Source organism: Gopherus evgoodei, chromosome 11 (genome assembly GCF_007399415.2).
Source record: "Gopherus evgoodei ecotype Sinaloan lineage chromosome 11, rGopEvg1_v1.p, whole genome shotgun sequence".
In the NCBI taxonomy this organism is placed as follows: Eukaryota; Metazoa; Chordata; order Testudines; family Testudinidae; genus Gopherus; species Gopherus evgoodei.
The window spans coordinates 31,799,692-31,812,038 of record NC_044332.1 but is presented as its reverse complement, the minus strand read 5'-3'; positions in this window follow the sequence as shown (position 1 = coordinate 31,812,038).

The following is a 12,347-nucleotide window of genomic DNA, read 5'->3' as shown; positions in this document are numbered from 1 at the left end:
ACTTTTAGAGCCAGAATATTGTCTTCAATTGATAAACAGAAGCTGGAGTCTCATTCTCCATCCTGGGCAAGATCTGGTCCTCAATCCCTCACAATCCCTAAGGAAGACCTGCTTTAGCCGACAGACACTTTTCCACCTCGAAGAACCACGGGAAGCCATTTTCAAACCACTTAGCCCACCACTAGAGGGCACCTGCTCCTACCTAATCAACCACCTCCGTCACAATCTGCACGTCAACCCACTTGACATGGCTGCTGTGGGGACTACTCTGAGGAACAGTCTGCAGAATGGCCAGGAGGCCACTTTCAAAAGCCTCAAATAAGATACTAAGAAGGAGAAAGCAATATGGTACAAGAGGTTCTGATCTGATGTGCGGAAGGATTAATAGATGTAAGATGTCAGGAAAGACCATATAAGCAATATTCTGAGTGATAAGCAGAAATGAGAATATGATGGATTGTGGTAGATGAGGGTTGGAGGAGAGAGGGTAATAGTGAAGGAGAATATTTTACCAGGGGAATGTTGCATACCTCACAGAAGCAGTACTTTTTTGATAGAAACCTATTTTATATTTTGGTAGCACATCACTGAATCTAGCTGGTATTATTTGTCCCTTCCTTTTATGAACTGTAAATTCATAAATAAATTTTAAAAGGAATTAAAAACAAAAACTGTGAAAACCGAGGCTGAACCAGTAAAAATAACAAAACAAATTACAACTACATACAATCTTATATATTAGAGAAAGCTGCATAAAACTGTATAAGGGATTAAATCAAAGACTCTCAGCACTGTATGGGCTTTTGCATTGTGAAAAACACACGTATGTTACGCAGAATATCCCACAAATCCCTTTTCAAGCTAACAAGCAAATCATAGAATCATAGGAGTGGAAGGGACCTTGAGAAGTCATCTAGTCCAGTCCCCTGCACTCATGGCAGCACTAAGTATTATATAGACCATCCCTGACAGGTGTTTGTATAACCTGCTCTTAAAAACCTCCAATGATGGAGATTCCACAACCTCCCTAGGCAATTTATTCTAGTGCTTAACTACCCTGATAGGAATTTTCCTAATGTCCAATTTAAACCTCCCTTGCTGCAGATTAAGCCCATTGCCTCTTGTCCTATCCTCAGTGGTTAAGAACAATTTTTCTCCCTCCTCCTTGTAACAACCTTTTAGATACTTGAAAACTGTTATAATATCCCCTCTTAGTCCTCTCTTTTCCAGACTAAACAAACCCAATTTTTTCAATCTTCATAGACTTTCAATCATTTTTGTTGCTCTTCTCGGACTTTCTCCAATTTGTCCACATCTTTCCCAAAATGTGGTGCCCAGAACTGGACACAATACTCCAGTTGCGGCCTAATCAGTGCGGAGTAGAGTGGAAGAATTACTTCTTGTGTCTTGCTTACAACACTTCTGCTAATACATCCCAGAATGATGTTCTTCTTTTTTTTTTTTTAAATAGTGCTACACTGTTGACTCATATTCAGCTTGTGATCCACTATGACCCCCAGATCCTTTTCTGCAGTCCTCCTTCCTAGGCAGTCATTTCCCATTTTGTATGTGTGCAACTGATTGTTCCTTCCTAAGTGGAGTACTTTGCATTTGTCCTTATTGAATTTCATCCTATTTACTTCAGACCATTTCTACAGTTTGTCCAGATGTTTTTGAAATACAATCTTATATTATATATGTGAATAATATCCAATACTATGGTCAGAGGCCCAAATTTAGCCCTTAAAATGTGTGCCACTCTCAAAGATTTCAATTGGCACTGTGCACGCCAAAGGCAGAATTTGGGCCACAATTGCTTATTCTACATGAGAAAATAATTTTCACATATTGCTTTCACTTCATATATTTGGCCAAATTCTGCTTAGTTATAATCAGATTTGGGTCACTAGGGTGCCTCGTTAAATATGGCCTATAACATACAAAATCTGAAGCATAACGTTAAAATAATTTTTATAATAAATTCTTGAAATAAACATTGAGACAAAGTTGGATATTCCATTATTATGACTGTTTTCTTTTTTATGGAGACACTGCTCTACAGACTGTCATGTTTCCAGGAGAACCATAATCAAAAATATCATCTAAATTGGTTTGGAAGGGAAAAAAACAAAACAAAACATGTTTTCATTAAAAAAAAATTAAAATGGGAATTTCAGCAAGTGATCTTCTTATAGGTTTTACCCGATGAAAGCAGATTATGATTGATCCAGAAGAATTTATCCATTATGTGCTGAATTGCTTATTGCATGATAAAAGCCATGGCCTATGCAAGGCTAGGTGTACACTGGGAGGTGTGAGGGGTCGACCTAAGATGCGTAGCTGAAGTCGGTGTATCTTATGTTGATTTACCTGGCCATAAGGACAGCGGCGAGTCGACCGCTGCCGCTCCCCCGTCGACTCCACTTCCACCTCTCACTGTGGTGGAGTTCTGGAGTTGATTGGGGATCGATTTTATCATGTCTACACTAGGCATGATAAATCAGTCCCTGATAGATTGATCACTACCTGCCAATACAGCGAGTAATATAGACGAACCCCAAGTTTATTTTTTATCTTCATAACTCTGGGAAGTTATTACCAGATATACAGCAGCAGAAAGTTGTTGAAGCCACTACTTAGCTGTGCAACAGTAATTTAGTGTTAGCTAAATTAATACAGTTATGTTAAGTTTGCTAAATATAACTGGTTGTTGACCCTCTAGCAAAACTGTCCATATCAAACACAGGTTAAAAGGTTAAAAGACTCAATTTTATTATTTTACTGAAATAAGACATGTGCAGTCACTGAACACCAGGATTATCAATATCAACAAACAAATAATTTCAAGATTTCATAAAATATAGTTCATTTGTAATAGATGATATTTTCCTCTCCTTTCAAAATTAAGATACTGAACCAGAAGAGACAGCACTGATAAATTGACCTTAGAAAACCTCTGCTAGTAAATAGGAGATAGTACATATAGTGGTGAATACAGGGAAGTTGAAATCAAGAATCCTAAGTTCAGTCCTGAAGCATGTCAAATTGGCCCCCTCAGTGACCTTAGATACTAGTCATTACCAAATATACTGTGGCAGAAAATTGTTGTGTAATGTTCTAGAACTTGCAGAGAATGTCTTATGTATTGGCCAACAGTCCAGAAAATTAGGATGGTTTTAAACACTAAGTTAGCCCATCTATACAATCCTCCAGTTACACGATGGAACATTATCCGACAGAGTTTACTGCATTTTGTGAAATGTGTAAATAGCATTCCTATGGCATGCACAAGAAGAATCTCAAAATGGTGTGTTTTGGTTGCAATAGTCATCTACATGGTGTCTCACTACTTCCAGCGTGAAGTATAAAACAGATAAGGGGCCACACCACAACAAAGTCACAGTATATATCCTAAATCTCAATGATGGGTCTCATTCATATCATCTGTGTGATGTAGCTTGAATTTATAACAGACTCCTGGGGTAAAATCACGGCCCTATTGAAATCTTTGATGTTTTGCCATTGACGCCAGTGGGGCCAGGATTTTATCCCAGAAGCACAACTCTACTTTGCCTGGCTTCTCTTCAACTATCCTCTGGGTTCTGTTTCCAAAATTCTCCTCTCTGCTCAGTTAAAGTTGTCTGAAAAGCTCCCTCTCTACTATATAAATTTTCTGTTAGTAACAGGCCTCAAAGAGATGCTGTGATAATTACACAAAATAGGGATTGAAGGGAAATATAATTCAATAATATTTATTAATTTACCAGACATAGCATACAGCATAGAGAAAATGAGGCAAATATGAATATATAGAAACCACATTACTAAATCTAGTATGTTCAATCTATGAGACAATTTTCTAGAGAAAGAGTGAGAAAAATATATTGTAAACATAAAAAAATGAATAGTCATTCTAAGTGGTCTTCATTTAACTTCTGTTCAGGAGCTTCTGCCTTTAATATAAAATATGACTGAATGGCTGCCAGAGAATGACTTTATGGGAATAAAGATGGCCAACTCCCTGTGCCCCTTTGTTCTCAATTCAATGTCATAGGCCTCTCAGAGGAGTAAGACTAGACTGTGTGAACCCCTGACTTACTCTCTTGATAGGTTACTTTAAAATTCATTATACCATGTGCATAGACTACGTTAATGACATCTCATGATTGCCTTCCAATCAAGAAAATTACATTAATTAGTAATCAAGTTTATAGCTCCATACATCTACACAATGTTTTAACAGGGTGTGATATTTCCTGCCTTGAAAGAATTTCCAGCTGATCTATGATCGTTAACTGACCTCTCTGAAGTCCAATTCAGGGAAGTAATCGTGTAAGTGAGTCTTTCTCCTGGCATGCAGTTTACATAGGCCATGTCTACACTTACAGTTTTGCAGCGCTGATAGTTACAGCTGTGTTAGTACAGCTGTATAGGGCCAGCGCTGCAGAGTGGCCACACTTACAGCAACCAGCGCTGCAGTGTGGCCACATTTACAGCACTTGCAGCGCTGTTGGGAGTGGTGCATTGTGGGCAGCTATCCCACAGAGCACCTCGTCCCATTTCGGTGCTGTGGCTTGTGGGAAGGGGAAGGAAGTGTGAGTGTCTTTCCGCTTCCTGTTCCAACGCCCCATGGTGCTTTGCTACACATTCCGAGCAGTTTGGCAGCATTGTGATTCTACAGCGCTTTTTCTGCGATTTTTGTTATAAATGGAGCCTGAGCAGCTGACGACCTTATTGATGAATGTTGCCAGCACATCGCGCTTGGCAGTGGAGCTATTCCTTCAGCTGCAAAGTGAGAGTGACAGTGACAGTGAGGAGTCAGACGATGATATTGAATCGCCTCACTGTGAAGACTGTAAATTGCTTGTGGCAGTAACAGACGTGCTCAGCTCCGTGGACCGGCGCGTTTGGGCTCGGGAAACCAGCACTCAGTGGTGGAATCAAATCGTCCTGCAATCCTGGGATGACGAGCAGTGGCTGCAGAACTTTCGGATGAGAAAAGCCACTTTCATGGCACTGTGTGCTGAGCTCACCCCTACCCTGTGGCACAGGGACACGAGATTGAGAGCTGCCCTGCCAGTGGAGAAGCGGGTGGCTATTGCAATCTGGAAGCTGGCAACTCCAGACTGCTTCAGATCGGTGGCGAACCAGTTTGGAGTGGGAAAGTCTACCGCTGGAATGGTGCTGATGCAAGTTTGCACAGCCATTAATCGCACCCTGCTAAGAAGAACCGTGACTCTTGGGAACGTGCAGGACATTGTGGATGGCTTTGCAGAAATGGGTTTCCCTAACTGTGGAGGGGCAATAGATGGGATGCATATTCCTATTCTGTCACCACCCCACCTGGCATCAGAGTACGTTAATCGCAAGGGGTATTTCTCCGTGGTTCTGCAAGCGCTTGTGGATCACCGTGGGCGTTTCACTGACATTTACTCAGGATGGCCTGGAAAGGTGCATGATGCACGCATCTTTAGGAACAGTTCCCTGTTCAGGAGGCTGAGGGCCGGGACTTTTTTCCCAGACCGCAAGATCACAGTAGGGGATGTCGAAATGCCCACTGTGATCCTTGGAGACCCCGCTTACCCCTTAATGCCCTGGCTCATGAAACCATATACAGGGAAGCTTGACAGGAACAAGGACTGGTTCAACTACAGGCTGAGCCGGTGCAGAATGACTGTGGAGTGTGCTTTTGGCCGTTTGAAAGCACGCTGGTGCTGTCTTTATCGGAAGCTAGATTTGGTGGAAAGCAGCATCACCGCTGTTATATCCGCATACTGTACCCTCCATAATATTTGTGAAGGGAAGGGTGAAAGATTCAGTGAGGAATGGACCTCCGAGGTTCGACGCCTAGAGGATGAGTTTGCTCAGCCAGAGAGCAGGGCTAATAGCGAGGCCCAGGAAAGGGCTTCAAGGATTAGGGATGCTTTAAGGGAGCAATTTGATGCTAAGAGCCAACAGTAATGTTTGATGCATTTGATGTGCTTTGCTTTACCTTGGTGTATAATATTTACCACTTCCAGCAATAATATAACGTAGTGAAAAAGAAACAAAACCTTTATTCAGCATACAGTACATAAGAGGCAAGGGGGTTGGGGTGGTGGACTGTACATTCACAGGTTTGAATGTGCCCTATTTTGATCACTATTCAATGTCTGCTGCACTTCAGGATTACTATGCTGTAGAATAATGGGGGTGGAGTGAACAGGGTAAGAATTACAGTTATCAGGGCTGGTAGGTGATCTTACAGGTGTTGGGGGCAGCTGGGGATAATAAGGAACTGGCTGCTGGAGAAAGTTGTTTTGTGGAAATACTGGGGAATAAGGAAGAGGGCTTTGGGAGGGCTGTGGGTTACCACGGTACATATTTGTCTGCATGGCTATAAGAGACTCGAAAGACTCAGTTTGGCGAGCCAGGAGGCTTACCATCTGCTTTGTGGTTTTTTTGGCAGATAATTCCTTTCTCCTGCTTTCTGTTTGCCTCCATTCATGTACACTCTCTCTCCATTCATACATCTTCTCTCTCCATCCCTGTGTCTTCCTACTTTCTCTGTTGTAGTGGCTCATAACAGATTTGATCAATTCCTCTTTTGATTTTCTAGGATTCCATCTCAAGTTCTGCAACCTGTGTGAGGCCGGTGATCCGGCTGCAGTAGTCAAGGTCACTAGAAAAAAAAAGAGATAGAACCATGTAATACACAGAGGCTACATTGTTTATTATCACACATTGAAGGACTTTTTAGACTTTTGGTAGCATCCTTCTAACATACCTCACATAACACAGAGAGGGCAGGCAAGCTAAGTCATGGCGAGCATGGGGTGAGTGGTTTTGCCCCTATTTCCCCTTGGGAGTGGGAATTGACCAATGGGTCACTGGGGTTCATCAGCAATGGGTACAGGAGGTAGCTGGTGTCCTGAAGAGGGGACAGTAGTGAACAGGAAGGTGGTGAGCTGTTTTGGGGGGGGGGTGTTCTTTGGTCCGCGTTCACGCCGTCCTGCTGGTGAGGGGGGGGGGGGGAAGCACCACGGTGCTGGATGCCTGCTTGGAGGGGGGTTGGGGAACACAGGAACACACCGCGGAGCTGGATGCCTGCTTGGAGGGGGGTGCATAACACCGGAGCACACCGCGTGGATGCTTACGTGCTGGGAGGGGGGTTGGGGAACACCGGAGCACACCGCAGTGCTGGATGCCTGCTTGGAGGGGGGTGCATAACACCGGAGCACACCATGGTGCTGGATGCCTGCTTGGAGTGGGGGTGGGAAACACCGGAGCACACCGCGGAGCTGGATGCCTGCTTGGAGGGGGGGTGGGGAACACCGGAGCACACCGCGGAGCTGGATGCCTGCTTGGAGGGGGGGTGGGGAACACCAGAGCACACCGCGGTGCTGGATGCCTGCTTGGAGGGGGGGTGGGGAACACCGGAGCACACCACGGTGCTGGATGCCTGCTTGGAGGGGGGTGCATAACACCGGAGCACACCGCGTGTAAGCTTACGTGCTGGGAGGGGGGGTTGGGAACACCGGAGCACACCGCGGACCTGGATGCCTGCTTGGAGGGGGGGTGGGGAACACCGGAGCACACCGCGGTGCTGGATGCCTGCTTGGAGGGGGGTGCATAACACCGGAGCACACCGCGTGGATGCTTACGTGCTTGGAGGGGGGGTGGGGAACACAGGAGCACACCGCGGTGCTGGATGCCTGCTTGGAGGGGGAGTGGGGAACACAGGAGCACACCGCGGAGCTGGATGCCTGCTTGGAGGGGGAGGTGGGGAACACCGGAGCGCACCGCGTGGCTGGCTACGTGCTGGGAGGGGGGGGCTTAACAACAGAGCGCCATGGGCTGGGGAAACGCGAACCTGGCGCCCTGCACTCAAGTATCCCTAAACTCTCAACAGGGTTTCCTACTGCCAGACATATCACTGCTGCGTGTTACCTGGGAAGAGAGGGAGGGTCTTCTACAGGAATGTGGATACCGCCCTGGCCCCTATGCAGCTTGCCTGTGTGCAGCCATGGTCCTCCCACCCCTCGCTGCACAGTGGATCGGACGAGTTAGCCTGACCGGGACAGGGACCACGGTGGCCCTCCCGATCAACTTGAGAAAGCAAATTGCAAACGCTCTTGCTGAAACTTTTCAAGAGATTACCGAGGCAGATTACAGAGACGTGATAGAGCAAATCAATGGGCTATTCCACGTTTAGGAATGCATGCAGGCAGCCATAACCAAAACCCTCCTCTCCCAAAACATAAAAATCTACTTACCCTGAGCACGATCCTCAGCTTCTTCCTCACCATCAACTTCCAGCTGCTGCGACTGGCTAGCCTCCTCCTGGCTTGAGAAGAGCTCCTGGCTGCATGTGTACTGGGACTCCGGGGTGTCTCCCTCCACGCCAGTAGCCTCACTGTCGCCGTCCTCTACAACCTCCCCCACTTCTCCCCGCTCTGAACTCTCCATCGTGCTCCTAGGATTGGCAGTGGGGTCACACCCAAGTATGGCATCCAGCTCCTGGTAAAAACGGCAGGTCGTGGAGGCAGCTCCTGAGCGGCGATTTCCCTCACGAGCTTTGCAGTAAGCACTCCTCAACTCTTTAATTTTGACCCTGCACTGCAACGCGTCCCGTTCATGGCCCCTTCTCATCAAGGACTGCGATATCTGCCCATAGGTATCATAATTTCTCCTTCTGGAGCGCAGCTGTGCTTGCACAACCTCCTCTCCCCAAACACTTATGAGGTCCTGCAGCTCTGCATTGGTCCATGCTGGGGCTCGTTTGGTGCGTGGAGGCATGGTCGCTGAGTGATTGATTGATTAATTGCACTCCACACCTGGCTGTGCAAACAGGAAGGGGATTTTTAAAATTCCCGGGGCATTTAAAGGAGGGGTCAGGTGAGCCCAGGGCAGTGGAGTTTGCATGATTACCAGAGAGGCTTCTAAGGTATGCTGGGATACCTGCTTATGCCACGGAGGTCAACAAAAATGCTGGTGGATGTCTACACTTGCTGACCAGCGCTGGATCCCAGCGCTGGATCCTCTACACCCGAGGCTCAACCGGGTGTACAGCCAGCGCTGCAAACAGGGAGTTGCAGCGCTGGCCCTGCTGTGCAAGTGTGTACACATCCTAAGTTGCAGCGCTGTAACCCCCTCACCAGCGCTGCAACTCTGTAGTGTAGACAAGGCCATAGTCACTGTCCCGCAACAGATTTACACTGGATTATCAAAGGCCTTTTTCTCATCACATCATTACTGGCCACTTTGAGCCTAACAGACCTGTGCAAAACCTTCTGCAGAAGCAGTCATTCCATTAACAAGAATAAACACAAATTTCAGAAATTCACAACATGTATCTGAGGGGACCATAACCCCCTGACTATTTCACACAAAAACAATGAAGGCTTCCTCCCTCCCCCACTGCCCTTTTCAGATATTGCAGACAGGTAGAGGTAGAGAAATTACCCAGAGGCACAGGCCTCTGTTCCAGTGTTCCAAGTTTCATCCTGGAGTGAGTTTTTATTGCTGAGTTACAAATCCATGAGAAACAGAAATCATGAAGGAAGCGCTGATACATCTTTTAACTATAGGGGCATGAAAGGTGCTTCTGTAATACAGTTCCACTACTCTCTGTACATTTAAATGTACTTATTTGGGGAAGGATCATCAGTTCTTATATAGACTAAGAAAACACAAAGATGTTCTTTTTTTAATCTAATGCCAAACAGAATTACAATGATTTTTGAACTTTGGGCCCATGTTATTCAGAACTCTTTTAATATTTGACTTTATCCATTGATTTTTCACTTCCACTGCTACAATATCAGGCCTGTACATTGCAGAAAAATAAGATAAAGAAACAATTATAACAATTTAATGGTAGAACTTTTTAAATATTTAAGAGGAAGTTGAATAGACATTATTCATATTAATAGTACAATTCATGATTACTCGCCAGGAATGGAAATTTTCTCATGACAAATGCTTCTATTAGAATTCAGTAATGGATGATTTTTTAATAAGGCAAAATCTAGTTAGCTTTAAAGGTGTTTTGCCTTTCTTTAGAGCATTTAAAAATTGTGTAAACTTCATGAGGTAATTAACCAGCACTAGTCGTTTGCTATTTATATCCACTCTGAAGGTTGGATCTGCAGATATTTCCTTATCATTTGGAATCTGATAAATGTTTAATGTTGCAGAATACAGAAGGTATTGTTAAAATTTTGCAACATAATAAAGATACCAATTAGTGGACGACAAATAAGGCATCTATGTTTATCAACCATGTCCAATGTAGCAATTTAATTCTAATCCCTAAGAAACATAACTTTAAAGTAATGATTCCCATTTACTGATTTTTGACTAGAGGCTACATTGGGTAACTATGGAAAAAGAATACAAAATATAGATCCTCAGTTAGGCTTACCAATTTTGGTTGGACATGTTCCTAGAGGTTTCATCATATTACATAAATTTTAACTGAAGATTAATCTTTAATTCCTGGGGATTCCAGGACAATCCTGGAGGGTTGGCAACCCCCATCTCAACAGGTATAAATTGGTTTGAAGTCATTGAAGTCAGTAGAACTATATTGATTTCCACCTGCTGAGAATCTGGCACAAGTTGTTATAGTATGTCCAAAAGATTGTCTACCTTCCCCCACCTCCAGAAACTTCCAAATTGTCAATGTTTTTGTTTGTTTTGAAATACTGGACATCTTCTAAATTTGTTTTGAGAAAGCCTCAAATGATTAAACTAATAGAAACAAGACCTAGCACATATTCTGAAATTATAAGACTTATTTTTTGATTCTCCAAGTTATGTTTATTGTATATGTACATCATTAATAATAATATTTTTTTAAAAAGCAACAGATGCCCTTATGGGGATATTTGTGATTCTTTTTCCTGGCAAAGAAGAAAAACAGCACTATTATGGCAAGTGAAAACCCCCAACCTTGGCTTGAACTGGATGAAAGGTATTCCAATGGGAAAAGCAATCTAGATGATACTGGGACAGTGGAGTGATTTGAGTATCACATGATCTGCTTGCATCAAATACCTGAAAAAGACTAGTGGAAAAACACATATGCCGTTTGTTAAATATTGCAACAAGGCTAACTTTTGTTATAAATATAGGTAAATTTTTACTTTGAACTTTGTTGTTAAAACAGTCAAACTAACAACTTAGAACCTCTATATTTGTATTATTGCTATAGATTATTAGATATTCTTTTATTAATTAGAAATAAATTGAGAAGGTAAAAAGTAAAACAGCTTTGAAGAACAAAGATTTTTCAGGGAGTGTGTAAAAGTTTGGATTTATTATATTTAGAGGGAGACAGTTACAACATGAAAATACTGACTTGTTGGAGGCTTTCAATCAGGATCCACATTCAGGGTTTCAGAATATTATTTATTATGAATGATATTTTCAGAAGTGTACATGCATTTGTCCCTCTAATTTGCTTGAAAATAGGACTCAGGCTCCCAAGTTGCTTAGGTCTAGGGCAACATTTTCAAAAGTGGCTATTAAATGTCCTCCTGAAAAGCATTAGAAACACTCCACATAGAAAATCAGTTGCAAAATTGTAACTTTTTGACCTTTACTCCATTATTTTGTGTAAAATGTATATTGTTTGCCTAACTCTCATAAGAGTAAATAAAACAAGATGAATCAACATTTGCTGAACAATGCAATTCTGCCATTTCTAATCTCGTCTACTTATAGTTAACATTTAGTATCTAGTATCAGAGGGTAGCCGTGTTAGTCTGGATCTGTAAAAGCAGCAAAGAATCCTGTGGCACCTTATAGACTAACAGACGTTTTGGAGCATGAGCTTTCGTGGGTGAATACCCACTTCCTCAGATGCATGTAATGGAAATTTCCAGGGGCAGGTATATATATGTGTGCTAGCAAGCAAGCTAGAGATAACGAGGTCAGTTCAATCAGGGAGGATGAGGCCCTGTTCTAGCAGCCGAGGTGTGAAAACCAAGAGAGGAGAAACTGGTTCTGTAATTGGCAAGCCATTCACAGTCTTTGTTCAGTCCTGAGCTGATGGTGTCAAATTTGCAGATGAACTGAAGCTCAGCAGTGTCTCTTTGAAGTCTGGTCCTGAAGTTTTTTTGCTGCAGGATGTCCACCTTAAGGTCTGCTATAGTGTGGCCAGGGAGGTTGAAGTGCTCTCTTACAGGTTTTTGTATATTCTATAGTGCTATATTATAGCAAGCATGTCCAATTCCCAGTTTGGATAACTTCAAATTGAAATGGGGATAGGACTTACACATGACCTTTTCAGAAAAGCAATGAAAGCGTACACTAAGGTATCTTCATGAATTTGCTAGAGAAGCTAAATTAAAACTCATATC